Source organism: Castor canadensis, chromosome 3 (assembly GCF_047511655.1).
Source record: "Castor canadensis chromosome 3, mCasCan1.hap1v2, whole genome shotgun sequence".
In the NCBI taxonomy this organism is placed as follows: Eukaryota; Metazoa; Chordata; class Mammalia; order Rodentia; family Castoridae; genus Castor; species Castor canadensis.
The window spans coordinates 69779539-69806610 of NC_133388.1; the positions used below are offsets into that span (position 1 = coordinate 69779539).

The window sequence follows — 27072 nt, forward strand, 5'->3', positions numbered from 1 at the left end:
GTTTCATATATACGTGTATAATGCACTTTAATCAAATTTGTCCCTTTTATCCACCCAACCCATCTTCCTTCTTAAAAAATTTTGTTTTGGTGGGACTGGGGTTTGAACTCAGAGTTTTGCACTTGCAAAGCAAATGTTCTACAGCTTGAGCCACATTTTCAGCTCATTTTGCTCTTTTTTTTTTAATGTTGTACTGGGGGTACATTGTGACATTTACAAAAGTTCTTATAGTATATTATAGTTGAACTATACCTCTCAGCCCCCCCCCCCAAAAAAAAATTCTACTTTGAAGGCTGAGATCAGGAGGTCATGGTTCAAGACCAGGCTGGGCAAAAAGTTTTCAAGACCCCCATCTCAATCAATAAAAAGCTAGGTGTAGTGGTACATGCCTGTTATCACAGCTATGCAGGAAGTTTAAATAGGAAGATTATAGTCCAGGCCAGCCTGCAACAAATGCAAAACCTAATGGAGAAATAACTTTTAAAAGGGCTGGGAGGTGTTGCTCCCAGCAACAGGCAGGTGTAAATCACCTGCCTAGCAAGCATGAGTCCCCAAATCCCAGTACTACTAAAAAAAGTTTGAATAAAAAATTTTTGACAGTATTGGATTTGAACTCAAGGCCTTGCACTTGCTAGACAAGCACTCTGCCACTTAAACCACACCCCAGCTTTTAGTTTTTTTTTCAGAAAATATCTCAGGTTTTTCTCCTGGGGCCAGCTTCAGACACCAGTCCTCCTACCTACAGCCTCCTGCATAGCACCACCACACCCAACTTGTTGGTTGAGATGGGATCTTGCTTTTTGCCTAGGCTGGTGTAGAACCACATTCCTCCCAAGTAGCTGAGAATATAGGGGCCACTGCCCCTACCCTAATTTTTTTTAAAAAGAGTAGTCAATAAATATGAATATATACTTTTTGTTTGTTTGAGACAGGGTCTCACTATGTTATCCAGGCTGTCTCAAACTTCTGGGCATAACTGATCCTCCTGCCTCAGCCTCCTGAGTAGCTGGGACAATAGACACATGCCACTGTGTCCAGATTATGTTTCTTTCCTTTTAGAAGCGTACATTAATAGTACAAGGGGGTTGTTGTGATAATTCCATAGATGTGTACAGTATACTTTGAGCAAGCTCATCGCCTCCTTAACACACCTCCTTCCTCCCCTTCTTTTTCAAACAGTGTCTGGTGGGTTTCATTACACTATCTTTATATATATGTAGCATACTTTAATCTCCTTTCCCCTTTTCCCTTCCCCTTTCTTCACTCTCCTGACAGTCCCCCTTTTATACTCATGTCCCATAATTATTATGATTCTCATCATTTTAGGTCTAGATTCCACATACAAATGCAAAATGTGATACTTGGCTTTTTGAGCTTGGCTTATCTTGCTCAACATGATGCTCTCCAGTTCCATCTACTTACATTTTGAACAGGTGACTGACTGGTCTCAAGTATCACGTGACTCTTTTTCACGTGATTCTCAGTGGAAAAGCTTAATTTCAAAGTCTGGGCCTACATTGCTGCCCCCTGTGGACTCACCACATACGTCAGCAAAATGCCAAGAGCATTGCTTTTTTACACTCTGCAATCTCAGTGTTTCATCTTGTCAGAATCCATTTTGATTCTTAGCATCAATCTTTGACAAATGTATGCTTTATGAGTTCCCAGCTGGTTCAAAAGGACAGGAAAGTGTGCTTACTTGAGAATATTTTGAAGGAGAAATGGCAGTGACACCATGGCTTTTTGCATTTGTGACAGACAGCTAAATCTAAGAACTTTTTCCTTGGTATGTAATTGAGTGTCACCAAACACTCCTGGTCCCCTCTTCATGACAAATGGAAGGAGGAAGTTCCTCTGCTCCTGCTGAATAATTGTTCATAAGTATTGTGAGACTTCAACTAATTAAAAATGAAATGCAGCCAGTAAGCTCCGGTCATTTTTAATTTACAATATTGCTTTGCTTCCGAGGCAAATGTGGACAAGTCACAACGTCTTTTGATGCCTGAGGGACTGAAAAAATTAAATCAGCAGGATTGGCTATTGATGTTTCCTAGCAAATGTTTTGAAATCTCTGCCTTTCATCCATCTTGTAGGAAAATAGGATTGCTTTGGGAGCCTTCAAAGATATTAATTCCTTTAATAAATCCTTCCTTATATGCTGAAAACTTCCAAGGGTTAGGTTTCTGTAGCAATCTCTACATGGAGGTAAATGTTGCCTGCAGGCAGACTCCCAGTTTTTTCCAAGTGTCATCACTCTTGGTCTGAAACTGGGGCTAACCGACATTACAACAGATTAAGCACACCTTCTGTTCAACCTCTTTTCATAAGATTTCTTTATTATATTCTTTGCAAGGCAAATTTCGTGACAAGCTGTTTGCCTTCCTGGTGATCAGCACTTAATGAGATAAAGCACAAACATAAGCAGTGGCTGTCCCAGTTCTGGACTTTGATACCTGCCCCCCAGCCAGTGTGGAAAAACATGGAGCACTTGTGATCCCTAGAATATGGTGGATATTTGCAATATGGTAAACCAATCAGCGCTGCAATAAAAAAAAAAATTAAGTGTAGGAAGTTAAAACACAAATGTACAGAGATAATGCTATGTGTGCCTGCATGAAAGGCAAGCCTGACAGGAAGGAAGTTGGCCATACTGTGAAGATTGTGTGTACAGCATCTATTTCTGTAATCATTTCCACCACAATGATTACCCCAGGAGAGTGGGAAGGAGAAGACTGTACCCAAACTACCAGACGGCGTTCTGGAGCACAGCATTATGTCACTGTCTTTTATGAAAAGGAAGCGTTTATGACATGGTTTAAATGTTATTCTGGGGAATTCTTGAAGTTCCTGCTGAAGAGAGTAAATATCTGAAGCCTCTGCTGAAAACAGTATAAGGTTTTCTCCTTCCTGTGCAAGCAATTAAAAAAGAAAAAGAATGATAAATAGACTGACATTGGTGGGAAAGAAACATCAATAATGATGAATAAAGGGCTAACACCTTTCCCGAGACTAAACTAAAGTGGGGGTGGGGGTCGGGGGGCTCTAGATCACTTTTGACTACAGAAAGAAGGGTGAAAAAGGGAGAGAAAAACAACTCATGCAGAGGACAGCATTAGAAACCATCTGAGCTCCTCTCTTCCCTGAAGACTCTTTAGCTATCATTCTAGAATTAATGATTTACTTTAGACTGTTATTTCCTGTTAAAAGTCCTAAGCAGATTAACCTTACATAAATTAATGATATTGTCACATTACCAATAGCCATAAACTATATATTTAGAGATACATTTTATTGTTCTATTTTTCCTCTTAAGACATAATGAAAAATTAGGAATGTAGCTCAGTGGTAGAGTGCCTGCATAGCGTGTGCAAGACCCTTGATTCCATCCCCAGCACCACACACACATGAAGAAAAGATAATGAAAAATGAAACATTACAGTAAATACCTAAAAAATTCCACTTTTTAGGGGCTTGAGGCATGGCCCAAGCCATAGAGCACCTGTCTACTCTACTATTGCCAAAAATAATCTATTTTTTAGAATGACTACTTGCCTAATTATGTACAGTACATGTATTGCTAGAACAAGATATACATTCATATATGCAATAAATACACAATTAGAAAAACTAAGTCAGGTATATACATTACTGCTGCCAAAGTTAAACTTTGTAACTTAATATGTTCTGCCTTTATTGAATAAAGTACTTATGAATAAAAACGTTAGGAGTTGGGGATGAAGCTCAGTTGAAGGGTGTTTGCCTAGATTTGATGCCTGGCACTGCAAAACTACAAAAATAAAATATGTTAGTATTTAAAGCCAGGTGTGATGGTGCATGCCTATAATCCCAACACTCAGGAGGCTGTGGCAGGGGAATTGGGAATTCAAGGCCAGCCTGGGTTACAAAGCAAGACCCTGTCTCAAAAAAACAAAAACTAGGATTTCCATAAGTTCATAAGTAAATTTTAATTTCATTATTCAAGAATAACTTTACCAAAATGACATCCATAATAGTTGACTCAACATTAAAAACATAAATTATGATACTTTGTAATTGGCCTGTGGAGAGAATTCTAGTTGCACTTACCTCTTTTGTTATTTGTCCTCAGGTTTTATGATTTTCCAAGAAGAGGGCATAAACAATGTATACACATGTAAGTAAGTGTAAAAATGGTACAATAAAAGGGGAAAAAGAAACAAGAAAAAAACTTCCCATTTAAAAACAAAACCCTCTGTAGGTGGAATGGAGGTGTGGCTGAAGTTGTAGAGTACCTGCCTAGCAAACATAAAGCCCTGACTTTAGACTCCAACACCACCAAAACACCCTCCATATACAAGTCCAACACATAGTCAAGGTTGAGAACTTATAACTTAGAGAAAGCTAAATAGAAATTCCTGCCACGATTGGGAATAAGCTCTGTCATTAACAATAGAAATAAACTGAACAGATACACCTCAAACCATTTCAGAAACACGGAGTCCCTAGAGAAATTAAATGTACTTCATAAACCAAAAGCAAAAGACCCTATCTGAAAACATAAAGGAAAAAAGAGCCAGGGTCATAATTCAATCCCAAGTGCTAGGAGTACAGGTATATGCTACCATGCTAGTCCTGTTTTGTTTTGTTTTGTTTGTTTTGTTCGGCAGTACTGAGGTTTGAACTCAGGGTTTTGCATTCGAGAAGCAAGCACTCTACCTCAACCACTTGAGCAAAGCCTGTAGCACGATCCTCCTCTGTTTTATGCTTACCCAGCTCTTTCCCATTGAGATGGGATTTTCCATATGTTTTTCTGACCTGAAACTTCAGTCCTCCTGATCACAGCCTCTCGTGTAGCTTGGGATGGCAGTTTTGTGCCATTGTGTATAGTTACTGGTTGAAATGGGGTCTCACACTATTTCCCCAGGCTGACCTCCTCCCCACTTCAGCCTCCAAAATAGCTAGCACTACAGGTGTAAGCCACCAGTGCCTGACTCTGTTTTGTTTTTTGAGTGGAGGGAGTATTTGTTTTATTTTGTCTTATTTGATTTTTTAGTTACCAAGCTTCAAGGAAATCTCTGAAGGAACACTTGACTTGCCTAGCAAGTGTAAGGCCCCGAGTTCAAAAAAAACTTTTATCAGCAAAATGGTATAGTAAGCCCTTCAGGCCCTCATCCTCCTCCCTACAGAAGTGCTGAAAAACAAGGAGAAACATAAAACAACTTTGTCAGAACTCTGGAAAACACTCAGAGGTTTACAGTATCCAAATGACTGCTCAGCTGATCAAGAAGACAACCTGAAAGTAGTAGGCAGGTTTTGTGGCCTTGCTCTTTCACTGCCTCCACTCTGGGTAGAGGCAGATGGACGTGGCAGCAGCCTGGGCCACTAGTATGAACCTTGGCTTGTGGTTCCAGAGGAAGGAAAACAGATTTATAAATTACTGTATCCATCTTTTTGGGGAGCCCACTAGAGGACTGATTCAAGACTTCACCTAACTCAGAACTCAAGCCAAAAAAGCCTCACATTATTCAAACAGCTGCAGGAATCCAGGTATGGTGATCCCAATGCTTATAGTCCCAGCCACTGGGGAGGTTGAAGCAGGAGAGTGCTTGAGTCCAGGAGTTTGAGACCATCCTGGATAACACAGCTAGGCTCCCCCATCTCAGAAAAAAAAAAAAAAACTTCAAGGCGAATCATTAACCCCCGCAATGAGTAGTGGAAAACATGAAGGATACAATGGGCCACCTAAGGACCAAGAGGAAAAAACCAAGAGACGTTCTTTCAGAAATTCAGTGTTTCAAAAGCACCCTCAGTACATGGGGAACCTACAGTGAAACTGAGGAAGTCATCGTGTGACAAGAGAAGCCACTGTGCAGAAAAGACTTGAGAGGACACTAAGTTTTCACCTCAGGCTGTGGTGTAGACTCAGTGAAGCCTATGAAAATATTAAAGTAGCCACCATGGAACCAATCTGCAGAGACTGGGAAAGGTGAGGGTTTTGTTTTCTGGGTTTTGTTTATTTGGGTGTTTTGTTTCGTCAGGTGCAGGGTTGTTTTGCTTTGTTTTGAATGACAGTGTCTTGCTGGCCTCAACCTTGCAGTCCTCCTCCCTCAACCCAGGCTGGCCTTAACCTTGCAGTCCTCCTCCCTCAACCCAGGCTGGCCTCAAACTTGCAGTCCTCCTCCCTCAACCTCCCAAATGCTGGGATTATAGCTGTGTACCACCACACTGGTCCTGTTTTGTTTTTTGAGGGGGGGAGGAATATTTATTTTATTTTGGCTCATTTTATTTTTTTAATTCCCAAGCTTCAAGAAAATCTCTGAAGGAAGAGAAACTTCAGTGACCACACATGATAAAGACAAGGAATACAGCCTTCAATAATTAAAAATAAATAACCTCAAATCCCAGAGAAGGGGAAAAGACTGATTTCTAGAGTTAATTATATTCAAATGTCCAGTTTTTATATATAAGACATACCAAAAAAAAAGTATGGCCCACTCAAAGAACAAAATAAATTGACTAAAAACACCTTTAAGAGTTCAGATACTGAACTTAGTACACAAAACTTTAAAACCATTGGTTAAATATGCCTAAATTCCCAAGGAAAATATGATCAAAGAACTGAAGGAAAGAAGGAAAATAATGTACAAACAAAATAAGAATATTTATAAAGAGAAAAGGAACCAAACGAAAAATTTGTGTGTGTGTGGTACTAGGGGTTGAACTCAGGGCCTCATGCTTGCTAAGCAGGCACTATATCACTTGAACCATGTCTCCAACTGTCTTTGGATTGGTTATTTTTGAAATGGTCTTGATTTATGTCCAGCGATGTTTCCTGTCATAGCTGGGTTTAGAGGCATGCACCTGCACTCAGCTGTTGAATGATAGTTGTTTTGTTTTATGGCAGTACTCAGGGCGTTGTGTTTGCTAGGCAGGTACTCTAGCATTTGAGCCATGCCCCAGCCTGGAACCAAACAAATTCTGAAGCTGAAAAGTATAACTAAAATGAAAAATTCACTAGAGAGGTTCAGTAACAGAGTTGAGCAGGCAGAAAAGGAATCAGTGAGTGTAAAGATAGAATAATTCACATTATTGAGTCTGAAGAATAGCAAGGAAGAAAAAAGAATGAAGAAAACTGAATAGAAACTAAGGAACTTGTGGAACACCATCAAGCAGATCAGAAAGATTATTCAAAAGTTCCCAAATATGTTGAAAGACAAAAGTCCAAGACTAGATGACTTTTGCAGTACATTTTATCGAGGATTTAAGGAAGAATTAACACATTCCTTCTCAAACTCTTCCAAGAAGACCAAAAAGGAGGGAATATTTTTGTGTGTGTGGTAGTGGGGATCAAACCCAGGACGCTGAGCTGTACTCCCAGCCTCAACACTTTCTAACTCATTTTTTGAGGCTAGTGTTATCCTGATGCCAAACCCAGAGAGAGACATAAGAAAAGAAAATTATAGGCCAAATGATTTTATGAATGTAATATAAAAACTCTTAATAAAACAGTAACAAACCTATTCCAACAGTATATTAAAATGAGTCTACATCCTGGCTAAGTGGAATTTACCCTAGGAATAGAAGAGTGTTTCAACATAAGAAAATGAATCAATAAGTGCATCATATTAACAGAACAAAGAGTGAAAAACACAATTATCGCAATTGATGTAGAGAAGGCATTTAACAAAATCCAATACTTTTTCATGATTAAAAAACAAAAGTGAAAACTGGGCATAGAAGTGGACTTTCTTGACATAACAAAAGGCATTTATGAAAAACCCATGGCTAACATTAATGGTAAAAGACTGGAAGTTCTCCCCCTAACAGCATGGTGGCACACACCTGTAATCCCAGCTACATGGAAGGTGGAGATGAGATGATTGTAGTTTCAGGCCAGCCCAGGCAAAAAATGTTAGTGAGACCCTGTCTCAAAAACAAGCTGGGCTTAGTGTCATATTCTGTAATCTCAGGTATGCAAGAGGTAAAAGTAAGAGGATCACAATCTGAAACCGGCCTGTGACAGAAACAAGATCCTAACTAAAAAATAAACTAAAGCAAAAGCGGCTGGGAGTCTGGATCAAGTGGCAAAGTGTTTGCCTAACAGGTGCAAAGTCCTGAGTTCAGAATCCTCTACTGCCAAAAAAAAAAAAAAAGAAGAACAAGACTAGGACATTCATTCACTTTCAACACAGCTATTCAACATTGTACTGGAAGTTCTAGCCAATTAGACAAGAAAAAAATGAAAGTCACCAAGAATGGAAAGAAAGAAGTAAAACTTTTACAGATAACAAGCTCCTGTATATATAAAATCCCCAAAGGAGTCCACAAGAAATTCACTATAGCTACTAAAGGAATTTAGCAACTCCAAAAAGGTAATTAGGAAAGTAATTCTATTTATAATAGTAACCAGAAGAATAAAATACCTAGGAATAAGTTTAACACGGAGAAAGACTGGTACACTGAAGACTATAAAACATGGATGAAGGAAATTAAAGATGACCTAGTTAAATGGAAATGTGCCCATGTTCTTGGGCAAAAAGTCTAGGATTTCAGTATTACACAAAGTGATCTACAGATTCAATGCAATTAAAACCAAATGTTCACCAGCTCCAGAAATGGAAAAGCTCATCATCAAATTGATATGGAATTGCAAAGGAGACGAAATAGTGAAAAAAATCTTTAAAACAAAGATCAAAGTTATAAAACACACATCTCAACTTCAAATTGTACTAGAAAGTTATAGTCATCAAAACAGAATCATATTGGCATAAGGATAGATATTGGAAGCAATGGAATACAATTAAGATTCCAGAAAAAAACCCTTGAGTTGATGGTCAATTGATTTTAGACAACGGTACTGACACAAATCAAAGGGGAAAAAGATAGTCATTTCAACAAATGGTCCTGGGACACTGGCTATCCATGTACAAGAGAATAAAGTAGGCTCCCACCTTACACAATATACAAAAGTTAAAATGGATTAGAGCATTATATCTATGCTGTGATCTCAGTTGCATAAACTTATATGTGTATAGTCTAGAACAGAAAAGTTCAAGGCCTGGTCACTCAGTTCCTGAAGAGCAGTCCTGGGAGCAGAACCCTGGGTCTTGTGCAGGGGAAGGCGAGAGGCAGGGAGTTTTCCACTTCACATGTGCAGTGTAGTGTGCAGGCATGATGGCATCCCCAGGCCTTACTGGACAGCAGTGAGGATTGACACAATCTAAAGGAAAAGAGGCTCATTTCAGACCCACTTTCTCTCCCATGCCCTGGGATAGTGGGGATCAAACCCAGGGGGCATGCTTGCTCTACTGCTGAGTTGCATCCGCAGCCCCAAGAGAGGCTCATTTCAGTTACCTCTTTTTATGCTCCCCATCTTTGAAGACCTTGTCTGTAAATTTCCTTGGTTGTGTATTTGCTTCTGAAACAAAAAAATAGTCTGCATTAAACTCTCCACTGGAGGGTAATCATCTTTAAAGCATTCACATAAACAGAGACTATGAAATACCCAGCCTCATAACTGAAACTAGAATAAACAAAAAGTATTATTATTGATTAGGTTTTATTCTTAACACTAGTTAAATAACTATGTGCAAAGTATAAAATCTTCACTTGTTGATTTCAAAGATTAAAATCAATAAAACTGCCCATAATCTATGACTCTCAGCTCTACTTCTCCATAGCAGATCAGACAAGAGTAATTAGATTTCTGCCTGGCTAGCAGGAAGAAAAAACTGTTTCATTTTGGATCAAAATCTTCCTAGTGGATTGAATTACACTTTACCCATCAATACGTAGCAATTGCTTCTGTGTTATATTTGGTTCACACGATCAAGATGTTATTCCTATAATATTCCGTAGAAAGGATTCATAGTTTAAAGTCCGATTGTAATTCTACATTTAAAGATTATTCTTCCAGTTTCAAATTCTTCTGTAGTTCTCTGCTTGACATGATTTTAAATGTGATAATATCTGTCCTCTTCATCCTCATAACAGAAAAAAAAATCACCTATAATCTAAAGGCTCAGATCACTAAAAACCAAATCATAATTACTGATTTAGAATACAGAATTAGTACCACACATGCAATCATTTAACCTTGTCTTATCCCTGGGCTCTGTATGCAAATGAGACTGGCCCTGACTTCTCTGATGACACCAATTTCACCAAATGTTATTTCTGAAACAAGATTACAGTTCTGCACAGCCTTGTTTATTTTTATGTTAAATCAAGAACTTTAAGCCACCTCCCCTGAAGGCATTTGATATTTCACCCAAATGGGTTGCTAGGTCATCTGTACAAGCCCTGCCTCCTGGTTACTTCAGCAGAGGATGTGAAGTAGGCCAGGTAGGCCATATTTACTTTAAGATCGGTTCATCTAAGTGGGTTGTGGTAGTGCATGCCTGTAATCCCAGCACTAGGAAAGGTGAGCCATGAGAATTGAGAGTTCAAGGCCAGTCTGGGCTACATAGCATGACCCTGTCTGAGGAAAAAAAAAAAAAACCAGAGCTGGAGTATGGCTGAAGTTGTAGAGTGCCCATCTAGCAAGCATAAGGCCCTGAGTTCAAACCTCAGTACCACTAAAAAATAATAATAAAATAATAAACTGGGGTCTTTAATTGCCACGTGTGGTGGCACATACCTAAAATTCCAGCACTTAGGAGGCAGAGGCAGGAGGATTGTGAGTTTAAGGCCAGCCTAAGCTATATAATGAAAACCTGTCTCAAAAAAAAAAAAAATCAGTTCATTCACTTTGAGATCTGTAATCCTTACAAATGAAAACACATAGTCATAACATTAAAAAGCCAGTCATTGTACTGATAACAACTTTACCACCTGAAGATAAATCAACTGGGAAAAAGAGACGAGGATTTCAGTTCTTCTGTATCATAAGTGACAATGATATGTTGATATACTGCGTTTGGAGACCTGAGCACTTGCTGAGTGCTGCCAGGAATGATAGAAAAAGGAGAACTTCCGGAATCCTTACAATTCTGGAAGTGGGGAGTTCAGATATTTTTAGAAATAAAAAAGTGGGGATTCAGAGAGGCTAAGTAACTTTTGTAAGATTTCTCAGCCAGAAAGACCTAGAACTGGCTCTACTACATTGTACTGTGTCTTTTCTTCCCCTCTGGTGCTAGGAATTGGATCTGTGGCCTCAAGTAGGCAAGTCCAAGTCCTCCTCCACAGAGCCTGTGTCATGTCATTTCATGGTCATAAAACTCTCAGGGCATGACATCCTGTATCGTTTGGACATGAGATTGTAGGAATATAGGAAGAAGTGAGAATTCACAAAATTTGCTCTGCACTATTTAGGTAACCAAAAGATGGCACTGATTGTTACCTTGCAACTGCATTTGTGCAATTTGTATATGAAAGAGTATATTCTGTGAACACTCCAAGTTTTGTTTTTGCAGTGTATGCTAGACAAGTGTTCTACCACTTAGCTATATCCTTTACTCCTAGTTTTTTAAAATTACATAACATCTTAAATATTTTTCCATGTCAACAGAAGAGGTTGACTTAACCATGTTCATTTTGTTTGTTAGTTTTGGGCAGTACTTAAGGCTTGAACTCAGGGCCTTGAGCTACTTGAACCATGCCCTCAGCTCTGACTTAGTTTTTTTTTTTTTTTTTTGGTGGTACTAGGATTTGACCTCAGGGCTTTGTACAGTAGGCAGGCACTCTACCGCTTGAGTCACCCCTTGGAGCCCTTTTTGCTTGGTTATTTTGGAGAGAAGGTGTCACTTTTTGCCCAGGCCAGACTGGACTGAAAACCTCCTATTATTTTATACTTCCCACCATAGCTGGGATGACAGGCATATGCCACCACACTCAGTTTTTTGTTGTTGTTGGGTTTTGTTTGTTTGTTTTATGCCTAGGCTTGCCTGAAACCACAATCCTCCTGATCTCAGCCTCTTGGGTAACTTGGAATGACAGGTACATGCCACTACACACAGCCATTGTTGAGATGGGGTCTCTAGAACTTTTGGCCCACGCTTGGCTTGAACCTAGATCTTCTAGATTTAGTCTCCCAAGTAGCTACCACTATACTCCAACGTACTTGTGACACCAGGTATGGGGGGAGGGGTGGTTCCCCAACCCACCAAGTGAGCAAAGCAATGGACAGCAGCAGGCATCCTCTAGTTTAACTCAGACACTACCTACTATTCCCACCACTCCAAAGCCAGTCACAAGCCCCACGTGGTTCTACCTGTTCTTCTGACTAACCAGCAATAAAATGGGGCTCCTGCAACCCCATTCTTGAGTCCAAATGATGTGCTAGAGCAGCTCACAAAACTCAGGAGGCACTTCTTCACATTTTCTGGTTTATTATGATGAACACAGCAAAGGAAACTAGTAAACTGCAGATGAAGAGATGGACTGGACAGGTGTGAGGGAGAGGCCTGGGTTTCCCAGGAACTTCAGCATCTTGTAGCTCTCCAAACCCTGCCCTTTGGGGCTTTTACAGTGAATCTTCATTACCTAGACATTTTGGAGGTGTGTTCACCCAAAGGTACTTGCCTTGCTTAGCAGCTAACAATTCCAAGAATTTTAGAACTTGTATACCAGGAAACAGGGTCTTTGATGGATACCACAGATTGGGCTCTAAGCACAGATTCTGGGTTCAGCATTTTAGCTCAAGGTCTTTGAAAGTCTAAAACAGTGTATCTGGATGGTTGGCTGAAACGAACCAATGGGTTGTCTATACTAAATGAAGTGGAAACCCTGAACTGCCTTGGAATACTGTCAAGGAAGGCATCCACAGGCTTAGGGAGGCTAGAATTATGTAAGACCTGCTCACCCACCTAGGAAGGCCCAGAGAACACAACTGTCACCCTGACTTGAGAAATAAAACTTGGAGGGGAGCCCAGCATACTATAAATGTTCTAACATAAATCATTAAAACAGTCACAGTTCCCCAGTAAAGTCCCAGGCATGAGTCAGTTTACAGACCCAGAATCCCAGCATAAAGGGAAGGTTGTAACCCTGGAATGAAGGACCTTGATATACTTCCAAAAATGTATACTGCTGGCCTTTCTCCCAGCATTCCACAAAAGGAAATAGTATAAATTTTCAGAGATTATAGGATTCTAACTGAAATAACACTTATCCCAAGAGATTCAAAACATCAACATCCACCAAGTATCAGAAAACAGAATAGTTGCATACCAGTTATCAGGGTATGTGTTCATTTGGTTGGATAATGAACTAATGTCCAAAATAGTATCTAGAATTGTAGTGCCCACACAGTTGACTTTATGATAATTCACTGTCACCCTTCAAGATCCATCTGTTAGGACAGGCATGGTGGTACACACCTCTAATCCCAGCTACAAAGGAAGCATAGGTAGGAGGATTGAGATCCAAAGCTAGCCTAGGGGAAAAGTATGAGACCCTATCTGAAAAATAACTAAAGCAAAAGGGCTGGGGGTGTAGCTCAAGTGGTAGAGCACCTCCCTGGCAAGTGTGAGGCCCAGAGTTCAAACCCTAGTACTGCAAAAATTAAATGAATGAACAAATGAATAAAGCTACCATGCAAACTGAGCTAGGTTTATGTGAGCCAAAAAATCATAAAATTCAGGAGGCAGAGATCAGGAGGATTGTGGTTTGAAGCCAGCCTAGGCAAATAGTTCACAAGAACCTATCTTGAAAAAACCCTTCACAAAAAAGGGCCGGTGGAATGGCTGAAGGTGTAAGCAACCTCAGAATCTGGTGAATTATTGAATGTGGAAAGCTCAAAAATGGAGTACTTGAGAGTGATTATAGGACTATTATTATGGGCAGGAACGAAGCTCAGCCATACAGCACTTGCTCAGTATGAGCAAGATCCTGGGTTTGATCCTCAGCACTGCAAAAGAAGGGGGAAAAACTATTATCATAGGAATGATGAAACTAGGAAGTGCTTCTTTCATTACACTGGGGATTGAACACAGGGCCTTGCTCATGCTAGGCAACTGCCCTACATCTTGAACGACAAAGAAATGCAAGTCAAGTAACATAGGTTCCAAAGGGAAATGACAATTGAGAAACATAATATTAGTAGCCAAATGAGGGTTTTGCTTTGTTTTAAAAACAGGATAGTCAGTGATGGTGAAAGCAAAGAGAGTCCAAAATTCAATATCTATCACACACAAGCTGTACATGAAAGCTCATAGTAGCTTTTCAGAATAAGCAAAAATTGGAAACAGCCTGATGTCTCTCAACTGGAAAATGACTAAACCAACCATGGAAAATTCAGGAACAGAAAAGAACAAACTAGTAATCCACACAACAATTTGGATGGGTCTCAGGAGAACTGCACAGCAAGACTGAGCCCAATCTCAAAAAGTGACATATTTATATTTCTACTCCATTCGTACAATATTCGCAAAATAAAATCATGGACATGGAGGACTCAGTAGTGGTCACAGGGATCAAAGAGGGGGAAGGGAGTAGGAAGCATAAGCAATTCCTGTGGTGATGGAACAATTATGTATCTTGATTTTGATGGTGGTAACTGCACACATGACAGAATTGCACAGAACTAGCCAGGCAGGGGTGGTGTGCATCTGTAATCCCAGCACCTGGGAGGGAGGCTGAGGCAGGAGGATCATGAGTTCAAGATCAGCCTGTGTAGGGCTGGTGGAATTGCTCAGACAGTAAGAGCACAAGCCTAGCAAGTGTGAGGCTCTGAGTTCAAACCCCAGTACTGCCACACACACACACACACACAAAAAAAGAGCAGCCCGGGCTACACAGTAAGACTCTGTCTCAAAATTTTTTTTTCTTTTGGGCAGCACTGAGAGTTGAACTCAGGGCCTCATACTTGCTAGGCAGGCACCCTACTACTTGAGCCACTCCACGAGCCTTTCTTTCTTTATTTATTTATTTTCTGGTGGTACTGGGGTTTGAACTCAGGGCCTACACTTGGTAGGCATGTGCTTTACCACTTGAGCCACACCACCAGCAAAAAAAAAAAATTTAATTGCATAGTCCTATACACACACACACACACACACAACTGCATATAAAACCGATGAAAAAATCTTAATTTTCTGTACAAGACCTTATTGTATAACAAGTTACTATTGAGGGGAAGTAGGTGGGTATATAGGACCTGTCTCTGTTACTTTCCACAGCTTATTGAGAATCTGAAAATATTATAAAATAAAAAGAAAGAAAAACAGCTATGCAGAGGGTAGGGGAGAACTATTAGGTTTAGCCAGGAGCAGTTCATTTTAAAATTTTTTCTATAGATAAAGCAGATACCTTAAAGCAACTGAGGCCAATAGGAAAAGGGGACCAGGAACTAGAGAAAAGGTTAGATTAAAAAGAATTAACCTAGAAGGTAACACCCATGCACAGGAAATCAATGTGAGTCAATGCCCTGTATAGCTATCCTTATCTCAACCAGCAAAACCCCTTGTTCCTTCCTATTATTGCTTATACTCTCTCTACAACAAAATTAGAGATAAGGGCAAAATAGTTTCTGCTGGGTATTGAGGGGGGGAGCGGGAGGGGGTGGAGTGGGTGGTAAGGGAGGGGGTGGGGGCAGGGGGGAGAAATAAACCAAGCCTTGTATGCACATATGAATAATAAAAGAAAAATGAAAAAAAAATTTTTTTTCTATAGAGTAGGGAGGACAAAAGCCAAAAAAATAAGAAGGAAATGGATGGCAAATGATCTTTTCTTCCAACTGAGCCCCCAAAATCCACAGTATTCTTAACATTATAATCCATACCAACCAAAACAGAAAAGGTAGGACTAGGAGTGTAGCTCAGTGGTAAAACATTGACGTAGCATGCACAAGGCCCTGGGTTTCATAGCCCAGCACTGAAAAAATAAATAAAATCAATAAATAAGGAAAGAGCTTTTGAAATAAAAGGAAAAGGGAAGTATTCCTTTTAAAGCTGTAGCAAAATCAAAGGGTTTGAGAAGATTTTGGAGATGCTCTTAGTGTCCAACTTGTTCCTTAACTGCAAGAGGAATATGAACATGAGGCCTGTATCCCTTTAACTCACTATCCTCCAGAATCAACCAGGAATCAACATCCTAAAGAGCCAGGATTGCTGTATCAAGGACTTAGTACCAGCCGAATTATTAGCATTGAGCAGAGCTACATAGCTTAACTGATAAAGTCACCAGGGGGTGTATTCACATCTCAGCATGTGGAACCAAAGAAGTTGGTCTTGGCCTGATCTAAAAATAATTACCCCTGATACAGAATCTGGTTTGGTTCAGACATTAAATGTTAGACAAATGTCTCTACCCATCTCTGAAGTTCCTATTATAAATAACATTTATCTCAGAGCTTATGTCTGAAATCTGATTCACCTCTCTCCACCTCTCTCTTCCCACCAGCTCCTTGAAGAAAGACCATGTATTTTCCCCAAAGCTGTAGATGTCCTTCTCTAAATCTACCCCGTTAAGGTTTTCTTCCAACTTCAGGAGCGAAAGCTTTTATTTCCTTTTGATAGCATTTATATAATACCTCATGAATAAACGTAAATTCTGTTACTAGCATGGGGACAAATCTTGGATAGTCTTGCTTATCTGTTTTGGTTTCATATAAATTGGAACTCATGTTTCCAGTTTTTGTTGTTGTTGTTTTAAGTAAACTTAAAATTGTAGCATTGAAAGGGACTTTAAAAGATTGACTACACTCAGGAGACTGAGGAAAGAGGATGAAAAGTTGAGGGCAACGCTGACCAAAAACTTTCTCTAACCCCTCTTCCTCCCTTTTTTGTTAACAGATAAAGAAACAAAGGCCAAAGAAATTAATTTGAAGTTTACGAAAGCAGCACAGGAAGGCTAATGATTTTAGTGCTTTTCTTAGAAGCTGGAAGCTAGACTTTGTCCTTTTGCCAAAAAATCCAAAAACCAAAAAACCCCAAACTACTATATCACTACTACTGTTGCTGCCACCCACTTTTCCCTGCATTGGGAGATGCCCGAGTCAACACAGAGGAGTGATTAACATTTGAAGAGATGGAAGTGCTATTGCCCTGAGTTGATCCTCACACATTGGGTACCCCATAAAGACATACAAGAATGTGGCTCAGTAAAAATAGTAAATTGACTTTTGCAATTCTCTTTTTCAGTTCAACCACTTACTACTAAAAGCATCTGGTCATGTACCTTAAAAGAGTGTGTGTGTGTATGTGTGTGTATGTCAGCCTGTGTCAACATATGGCACTCTGTGGCTGGATTGCAATTCCAGCAAACTGTGGAATAGCTACTTGTGAGTATCTGTTCACTTGCCACAATTGAATATTCAATTCACAAGTGCCTAGAAACCATATTTTTCTTCCTACTTTGTGTGTTTTCCCCTTTTAAAATCAGTAACTATTTTCAAACATTTTGAAAACTAGAAAATAATATTGCAAACACTTATCACTCTGCATTACCAAATTTTTTATTTTGTTCTCTATTTTTTACATCCTCCTCCTCTTTTCTTTCCTTTGAGACAGAGTCTTGACTATGTTACCCAGACTAGCCTCAGACTCCTGGGCACAAAGGACCCTGCCACCACAGCCTTCCAAGTGCTCAGACTTCAGGTATGCGTCACTGAGCCTGGCTAGCTTTGTTTTATTTATTTCAGATTTTTCTTTCTTTTTTTGTCAGTACCAGGGTTTGAATTCAGGACTTGAGCTAAGCCTCCAGACCCAGGTTGTCTGGGGTATTTTTTATTTGGTTAGTTTTTTTGTTTGTTTGTTTGTTTGTTTTTAATGAAATACTATTGAAACCTCTCCCAAATTCACTTCCCTCCCTCTCTCTGAGATAACTTGGATCTGGGGGTGATGTCATTACACCAGTTTTTACAATCTTATCACATATATATCAATGTACACACATCTTATTATTTTGCATATGTTTAATGATAGCATCCCCTAAACATCCTTCTCAAATTTGCTTTACTTTTCCACTTACTCTAGATCTTTTAATACTTATTGCCAGGTATGGTGGCACATACCTGTGATCCTAGCACTCAGAAGGCAGGAAGCAGTAGGATCACAAGTTCAAGGCCAATCTGGGCTCCACAGCCAGTCCCTGTCTCAGAAAAAAATTTTAAAAACAAAAAGCATATCATGCTGATTATCGTTTCAGAATGATGTATATTATTTCATCATATGACCATTGGTGAATACTTTAGTAGTTTTTCCTTTTCCACTATAATAAATAATGTCAAAATGAATAATCTTCTAGAAGTCTCTTTGTACATGTACAAGGGTTTCTCTGTAGTGTGATTCAAGAAGTAGAATTGCTATAAACATTGACAAGCTGTATACTGACAAATGGCCTTCTAAAATTGTTGACTGATTTTTTTCTCCCAAAGTTCAAGTTTTCAAATTGTAACCAATCTGATGGGTGTGGATGGTATTGTTTTGACTTAAATTTCCTGATTAGTAGTTATATTGAGCTACTGTGACTATGTTCATTGCACATATTAGAGCTCCTCTTGTGCCAATTCCCTGCTTTATTCTTTGCCACCTTCTCTCCAAGGTTGGTTGTTGATATGTAACAATTATCTGTTAGTTTCATGTATATCTTCTCCCAGTGAGACCTTATTCTCTTCATTTCCAGCAAACAGAAGAGTACTGGAAAAACATAAACTATATAATGCTGGGCAGAATGTTTTTAAACTTAAAAACAAAGAAGGGGAAGAAAGGTGAGAGCAACTTCACACATCATCCTGCCAAGGTATAGGCATTTGGAGAAGGTTCAACAAGACTGGCCACATCATTTTAGTTCAGAATATCTGACATGAATTAAAATTGTCATCACATCAGGCCACTCTGTTACTGGAATTGGTGGCTTTATATATGTAAATGTTTGGTCTATCTGGGCAACTATATTTTCAACAAAAATTTTTTATTGGGCCTTTTTTTTTTTTTTTAGTAAGTCACTACAATTGAAAAAAATAACTAAGTTAATAAATGTTACATTCTGATCCCTTTAAGGTTGTTTTACTATTTTTTCTTTCTCCCACCCCTACTTTTCTGTATAGCAGGCCCACTTCCATGGAAGAGGCATACAGCACATTTGCTTTCCCTAGGCATAGGAATTACTCTGGGCTATTTCCAGCCAGGCAGTATTCTCCTAGGGCCTTCTATAGATGCCAATTAGAAGATTAGCGTCTTTTCTCTCTCCCTCTTTGCTATTAAATAGTCACACAAAAGCTGAGCTGACAAATTACTCCCTCCATGGTACTCGACAAAGACAGACAATAGATCATCATCATTTACTATACTCAAATCCTATTAATCACAGATTAATGAGAACATGTCTAGTAAGGAAGAAATTGCCAGAATGTGGGCCTATTGGCTTGTTACTCATGTAACATCTGCTCAGGCTTTACCTTTAGTGTCATGTCATCTTTTATCACATTGAAATAATGTTTGCTCCAGAAACATAATTAAGATAATGGAGCAGATTCAGAGCCCTTCCCTTAATAATTAAAGAGCTGGGGTTATATTTCTTAGTCCAGCAGCTTTTAAAAAACTAATTTCCCTCCATTCCTGATTATTTCCTCTTTCTTTTGCTCATAATGAACTATCAAGTCTTGGAGTTCCCCACCCCCTCTGTAAACTATGTGATTAATCCTCATGCCCAAAACTAGGACAGAGTCAGAGTTTGAGTTCCTTTTTCTATTGAGATAAAATTCATATAACATAAAATGCACCACTGTGACCATATTAAAATATACAATCCAGTGAGTGCTTTTTTGCAATGTGAAACACCCGAAATCTGAATTCACAATTAGAATACCATTCAAGCATTATAAGGAATATCAAATATATTCGCTTTCCTTCTCCCTCATCTACAATCTACTATTTTATTTAATAATCAAATAATTTTACTTTTAAATCTGGGATTTTACCAATGACTTAGTCTTTTATTCTAAGCTAATTTTCTGTGTTACTTTAGGGCAAAGAAGTTAAAAAATCCAGGTTCAAATATTTAATATCCTTGGAGTTCTGTTACTGTCCTCTTGTCCCAACAAGGGGTAGAATGTGGTGGGGGGAAGTGACGAGGGGCAGATAAAAAGTTTTTTGTTTCTTTATTTTTTTTTAAAACAGTGGCTTCTGTAATCATCTGATAAAGAAAAAGAATCATAATTCATGATTATAAAATGAAGAAAGTAATTGCTCATGTTATTAAGATCCAGAATATGTATTTGTCACTCCTGGAAGGTAGTGGTGATTAGCGCTCAGAGCTGGATAAGCTGTGATCTGAGGCTTTGTGATTAAGCCGCAATTCAGCACCACAGGAATAAAAACAGCTCCAGGACCAAGAGCTGGCAAGCGCCATATGAGGGAGGGAGGAGGAGGACTGCAAAGAGCTTCTTAATTAAATTTTAATTATTGCTAATTAGAACTACTGTTTTTTATATCCCCCAACAAGGAAGGCAAGAGTTGATCTTGCCTTTTTATTATTCTGCTAATTAGTTTCCCAAGGAGAGGTTTGAAAGGGCAGACTACTTTGAAAGTGTCCGTGTTGTTACTGAGCTGGACCTGCAGGTAGATCCCACCCTAAAGCTTGAGCTATACCTAGGTAGCTCGCTTCCATTCCCAAGATAACTCAGAGACGGGCTTGTGCCATCCACTATTGGGAGAATCCATGACTCCATTTTCCTGTTGCTTACCTTCATGTTACTGTCACAAATCTCAAAGATTTTACTTAATTATTAAAATAGATAGCAAACCCTGAACACACATTAATGTATTCAAGTCATCTTTATGTTTTTGTGACTTCCTAAATGTCAGTGCTGGCTGGTGGAGTGGCTCAAGTGGTATTGCACCTGCCTAGCATGTGTGAGGCCCTAAGTTCAAACCCCAGTACCACCACCACCAAAAAAAGAGAATTGTTAAATGTCAGTGCTAGACTCCACCAGATTTAAATAACCAGATTTGCATATAACAAGTGATTGTCAGCTTTCCCTAGCAGTGAATTTAATGCTTTACAATTAGGTACAACGAACCTAAGTCTGTGCTCTTCACGGTTCCCAAGCTCTATTAAACGCCATTTAAGACAACATGCTTGAGGCCAGGAATCCTCACCAGTACAGAATCCCACACAGTTCCCGAGACCTATTAGCATTATAAACCCTCTGCAAAATATGAGTCCTATTTCATAAGTGTATGCATTTCATAACTCTTCTCCCAAGACGCTAAAGCTAAGAGTTCTGAGTTGGTGCAACTCCCTGTGTTAATTACAATAAAATCCATCAAATGAAATTACATTTTTGGAATCAACAGCATTTGGCTAAGCAAACCCACATGCCTTGACAGCCTCCTGTGGCAGCTGGAGTCATATTAACACATGTGTTTGTTTCCTCACCTTTTACAGATACAAGAGCTCTGTGATATGTTAATTCACACCAAATTCCAATCCTTTTCCTAGTCTTTATCTTCCCAACCCAATGATATAATGTGTCAACACCTTTCACACTGGAAAGAAAAAAAATGCTTAGATAACATTTTATTTTTACTCACTTTAATTAAAACTACAAAAACTAGAAAACAAAGAGTAAATAAATTAAATCTGCCTTTCAGTGCCACTCACCATCTGCCCTATCAATAGCCTTTCTGATCTGAGTGAAAGTCATCTGGGTCGTCCTTCCTCTGATTAGTCAATTAGCCGTATCACACTGGTTTACAGTGTGTTTTTGTCAGGTCACTAAGTTGCCCTCACAACCCTCCAGTAGTTGATGTACCAAGAAAGCCAGACTTCTGAGATTCTCCATTAATACTCAAAGATTTTTGTGGCTTCTCTAGCTTATTCAGTATTTGAAATCTAATGCTTAAATAACTTTTCTCTTTAAAAAGAAATCAAACATTACATTATTTTTTTCTTCCTTGTATAGTTTTATGTCAGCTATAGTGCAGGTTATTGACTTCATTTTTTTGGATGATAGAGTCCCCAAGAAATTTAATCCAACTCCAGCTGTGTGCCTTTTGTAACATGGTATACTATCATTGCTTATTCCACAGTCACCTGTATCACTCTGTGCTCCGAATGGAACCTAGGGCCTTGTGCTCTACCACAGAGCTACTCTCCCAGCCCAAGAATTGGTTTTGTAAGAGACACTTGGTCTGCTTCAAGCCTCTTTGGGTCATCATGGGAAAAGTCTCTAAACTGGATCCCATTGAAGACAAAGGGAGTGAGACAGAAATGAAGGGGTGCTATGGTTTGGATCTTAAACATCTCCCAAAGGCTGTGTCTTAAGGGCTTGCTTGCGCCTGTGCTGCTAACGGAAAGTAGTGGAGCCTTTAAGAGGTGGGGCTTAATGGAAAGAAATTTGGCCACTGAGGATGTTCCCTTGAAGAGTATCAGAACCCTGGCCACTTCCTCTGACTTTATTCACCAGCCACCATGACATGAGCAGCTTTGCTCAACCATGTGCTCCTCGCCTTGATGTTCTGCCTTGTCACAGGCCCCAAAACAATGGAGCAACTGACCCCTTTTCCTTTATTAAGTTGATTTTCTCAAGTCTTTTTTTGATGGAAAGCTAACTAGCATAAGGGGGAAAAATAACAAAACAGGAGACTGCCCCTTCACAGAACAATTACTGAGTGCCAGGAACTGAGGAGACTAGTTCAGTTCTGTGCACCTGATCTCTCCCCTACCCACCCACCTCTGCCCCTACACCCCGCCCCCTGCCAAAAATCCTGTAACCCAGAAGCATTCAAGGACACCTTGGCACCTGAGGTTCCATAAGGCTGGAACTAAATTTAGCATCTCTCAAAAGCTTGAATCCTCTAATGTTTTAAGTTGGGGCAGCTGTAGTGAGTTGTAAGGTAGCAATTTAATCACAAATAGTACATACCCAAATTAAAACATACATGCCATCGTCTGAATGTTTGTAGCTTCCCAAAATTCATATGTTGAAATCTTAACCTCCAAGATGGTAGTGTTAGAGGTACGGCCTTGGAGAGCCAATTTGGTCATGAAGGTAGAGTCACCATGAATAGTACTGGTGCTCTTACAAGGGCTGAGGAGTTGAGAGTTCTTCTTTTCCACTATGTAAACACATGTAGAAGGTACCATCTGTGAACCAGAAAGCATGCCTCACCAGACACCAAGTCTGCCAGTGCCTTGATCTTGGACTTCCCAGCCTCTGGATGTATGAGAAATAAATTTATGTTGCTTATAAGTCACCTAGTTTATGGTATTTTGTTATACCAGCCCAAATGGAGTAAGACAACATGCAGTGGGTATGAGCAGATATGTAAGAAATAGCACTTTTTGTAGAAACTTAAATTTCTTTACCTGAGCTAGTAGAAAATTTAGATTAGTTTTTAGTTTTTTTGTTTTGAGACCTTGTCTTGCTTAGCAACCCAGGCTGGCCTCCACTGGAATTGTTGATTCCCCCTCCTCAACCTCCCAAGTGCTGGGATTACAGGAATGTACCACCACACCCGGCTTTAGATTAGTTTTTAAAGCTCTTTACCCACTTCTTATTAGTTAAGATTTGGGAGCAGGGCAAGTTGAGGTGGAGCCGGTTCCAGCAATCATCTCTGTACACAGGATACTACTGAGTGTCTCAGTCTAATCTGAATAGCATCTTCAGGATCGGCACTTCTTCTTTGGGAAGTAGACTTGGAGACTTTGTGTGAAACAGATGAAGTCTCATATTCCTAAAGGAAACAAACCCCCCTTTCCCCAGGTGCTGCCTGGAAACCAGAGCTGATGCTGTAGAATTCAGACTTGTCTCTTCCTCTCCCTCTATCCACCAAGTTCACTTGCATGCGCATGTAAGAGGAGTACCGAAGAAAGCCCAATTTCAACCTCATTTTGCCAATACGCTGTGCCCGAAAACCTCTTCTTTTGCACAAGCTCTAGATTTTTCCAAGAGCTTAAGCTTTTGGACATGAAAGCCCCCAATCTTGCATATTAGATCTGTTTTCTCTTACAGAGACACTGAGCAGGCTATTTACTTTAAATGGAGTAAATAAAAGGTTTGGGGGAGTTACTTTTTTTTTATGGTACTGAGGATTAAACCCAGGGCTACACAATTTCTAGGCAAGTGCTCTACTACTTGATCCATGCCTTCACATAGAGCAGGAAGAAGGGCTGGAGGCACCGTCCAAGCAGTAGAGTGCCTGCGCCTAGCAAGCATAAGATCCTGGGTTCAAACCCCATACCACAAAAAAAGACAATATGAGCCACACTTGTTTGGGGGCACGTGCCTCTAATCCTAGCACTCAGGAGGTTGAGGCAGGAAGACTATAAATTTAAAGCTAGCCTGAGCTACTCAGAGACACTCTTACTAAAAAAACAACAAAAAAAAAAGACCATCAACCCAATTCAGCAATGAGATGGACTAAAGATAATAATTCACAGAAAAGGAAATAAAGGCACTTTTGAACACAGGAAAAGATATGTATCTTCATTTATATTAAGAGAAGTGAAAATCAAAACTGTACAGAGATACCATTTCTCAGCATTGGCAAAAATTCAAAAGTTTGATGCTGCACACTGTTTGCAAAACTGGGGAAGTAGCACTCTCATATGTTGCTGGTGGTGTTATAAATTAGTGTAACCACTAAAGAGGGCGATGTGCAATTCCTCTCCAAACTACATTGGGAGGAGTCATCGAGCCAGAGGTATGGCTCAGGGGTAGAGTACTTGCCTAGCATGCACGAGACCCCACTTCAGTCCCCAGCACTGGAAAGTAAGTGTAAGTTGGCAAGTCCACTTCTGGGAATTTACCTAATAGCTGTACTTGTACAGGTCATTCAGAGTACTGAAGCAGTAAAAGACAGGAGGCTGAGATCACAAGGGTCGCGGTTCAAAGCTAGCTCTGGGCAAACAGTTCAAGAGATCTTATCGTGAAAATACCCATCACACAAAAGGGCTGGTGGAGTAGCCATAAGAGTGCTAAGAGCTCCTGCCTAGCAAGCATGAGGTCCTGAGTTCAAATCCCAGTGCCACAAAAAAAAAATCTGTAAGGAGACTGAGGCAGAAGGATGAATTCAAGACAAGACTAGGCTGCATAGTAAAAGCCTTTCTCAACCCCACTCCAAAAAAACTCTAGAAAATAACCTAAATGCCCATTAATAACAAATTAACTAAATAAATTACCTACATAATGGAGCATTTTACAGATAAAACAATGAGAAATCTCTATGTAGTGAAAAAAAAACATACAGAATAAAGGAACTTTTTGTTTTTGCTTTTTGGGATGTGTGTGTGTGTGTGTGTGTGTGTGTGTGTGTGTGTGAGAGAGAGAGAGAGAGAGAGAGATTCTGGTTTTGGTTTGTTTGGGGGAGAATTTGTTTTTGTTTTGATATGGGGATTGAACCCAAGGCTTGACGCATGTAGGCAGGCGTTCTACCACTTGAGCCATACCACAGTCCTTATTGTCTTATATTTTATTGTTTGAGATGGGGGGGTCTCACTAACATTGCCTGGGTTGGCCTTGAACTTCTGACCTCCTGTGTCTGCCTCTTGAGTAATAGCTAGGTTTTTTTGTTTTTCTTTTCAGATGAGGTCTCGCTATGTGGCTCAGGCTGAGCTCAAGTGATCCTCCCACCTCAGCTTCCCAAGTACTGGGATTATAGGCATGTAGCACCATGACTGGCTTGGATTAAAGTCTTTCTTTTTTTTAGGATAGAATTGTGACATTTTGTGTAAAGAAGAACAGAGGGGGATACATATTCATACCTACCTGAATATCTACAAACTCTGGAAATAGTCAGTGAAATCTGATAACAGTGATTGCCAGGAAGATGAGGCCAGATATGAGAGGATGACTCTTTATTGTATATCTTTCAGTCTTCAGCCACAAGTACATATGTTACCTACAACCCTTTCTACCACTCAACTGTGAATTATAAATTGAGTTATAAAATTAATTCTGATCATTTTAACCATTTATAATTTTTTATTGACTCAATGGTAAATCCAAAATAATTTTTCAGTTTCCATTTTTAAGCTTTTAGGATTAAGTAATTATATTTTTTTAATTCTATTACAATAAATATAATAATGTTGAATACTTTGAGCTTTAAAAAAATGGACCAAGTGTGGTGGTGCATGCTTGTAATCCCAGCACTCAGAAGGCTGAGGCCAGAAGATCACAAATTCCAGGCCAACGTGAGCTACATATCAAGTTCCAGGCCAGCCTGAGCTATAATATATATATAATGAGCCCTTATCTCAGGAAAAAAGGGCTGGCAGGGGGTATGACTCAAGTCATAAAGTGCTTGCCTAGCAAGTGCAAGACCCTGAGTTCAAACCCCAGTACTGCACCCCACCACCACCAGAGGAAGAAGAGAAGGAGAGAGAAATTCTAAGACCTGAGCCTGGTGGTACAATCCCAGCACTAGAAAGGCTCAGGTAAGAGAATATCAAGTTCAGGGCTAGCCTGGGCTATATAACAGTTTTGAGACCCGCATAGTAAGAGCCTGTCTCAAAAAACTTTTTCCAAGAGACTTCTAACCATTGTTATATTTTCTGTACCTGGAATGTACCTGGAATCCTGCTTGAAATTCATTAGCCAAAAAATGAAGCTAAAGTTATTTGTGCAGAAAAAAATTATTTTAGTGTTCTTTGTATTACTGGATTTAATCCAAATAATTAGTGTCATCACTATGTATTTTTCCCCAGTCCTGTACCACCCACCATAGTGGAGAGGTCAAAAGTATGGGCTCCAGGGTCAAACTAGCCAGGACCCTGTCCTGATTCCACCACTTACTAGTTGTATGGCCTTGGGCTGTTTCTGCATTGGGGTAACAAGAGTGCCCACTTCACAGGATAAACATGAGAGTTAAATCACTCGGTATGTGTACATAGAGAGTACCTAATGAGCTTGAAGTATTATCATCACACACACACACACACCCTCTGGCATAGTCTCCAAGGAAGAACATAAAAATAGAAGCCACACATACACAAACATACTCAAAAATAACAAGAGTTCTTTGGCAGTACTGGGGTTTGAACTCAGGGCCTTGCTAGGCAGGTGCTCTACCACTGAGCCGCGCACCCAGAAGAGGGTTCTTTAAGACACTGTTTCCTCCGAGAAGGATCTTGTAAGGTGTTCTAATCTGAAGTGTGGTGTGTTACAGAGAAGAGAAGCATGTGTACTTTGAAAATGCACTTCAT

The 27072-nt window shown here is 39.7% G+C and overlaps 1 long non-coding RNA gene across 1 annotated transcript in view; it reads right to left on the reverse strand.

Moving 5' to 3' along the window:
* Positions 1-7010: 7010 nt before the first annotated feature.
* Positions 7011-27072, reverse strand: part of LOC141421595 (uncharacterized) — a 31890-nt gene continuing 11828 nt past the window's right edge. The window contains exons 2-3 of the long non-coding RNA XR_012446193.1: positions 9334-9397; positions 7011-9199 (exon numbers count right to left, since the gene is read on the reverse strand). This is a non-coding gene — a long non-coding RNA (uncharacterized lncRNA). The remainder of the gene's footprint in view (positions 9200-9333; positions 9398-27072) is intronic.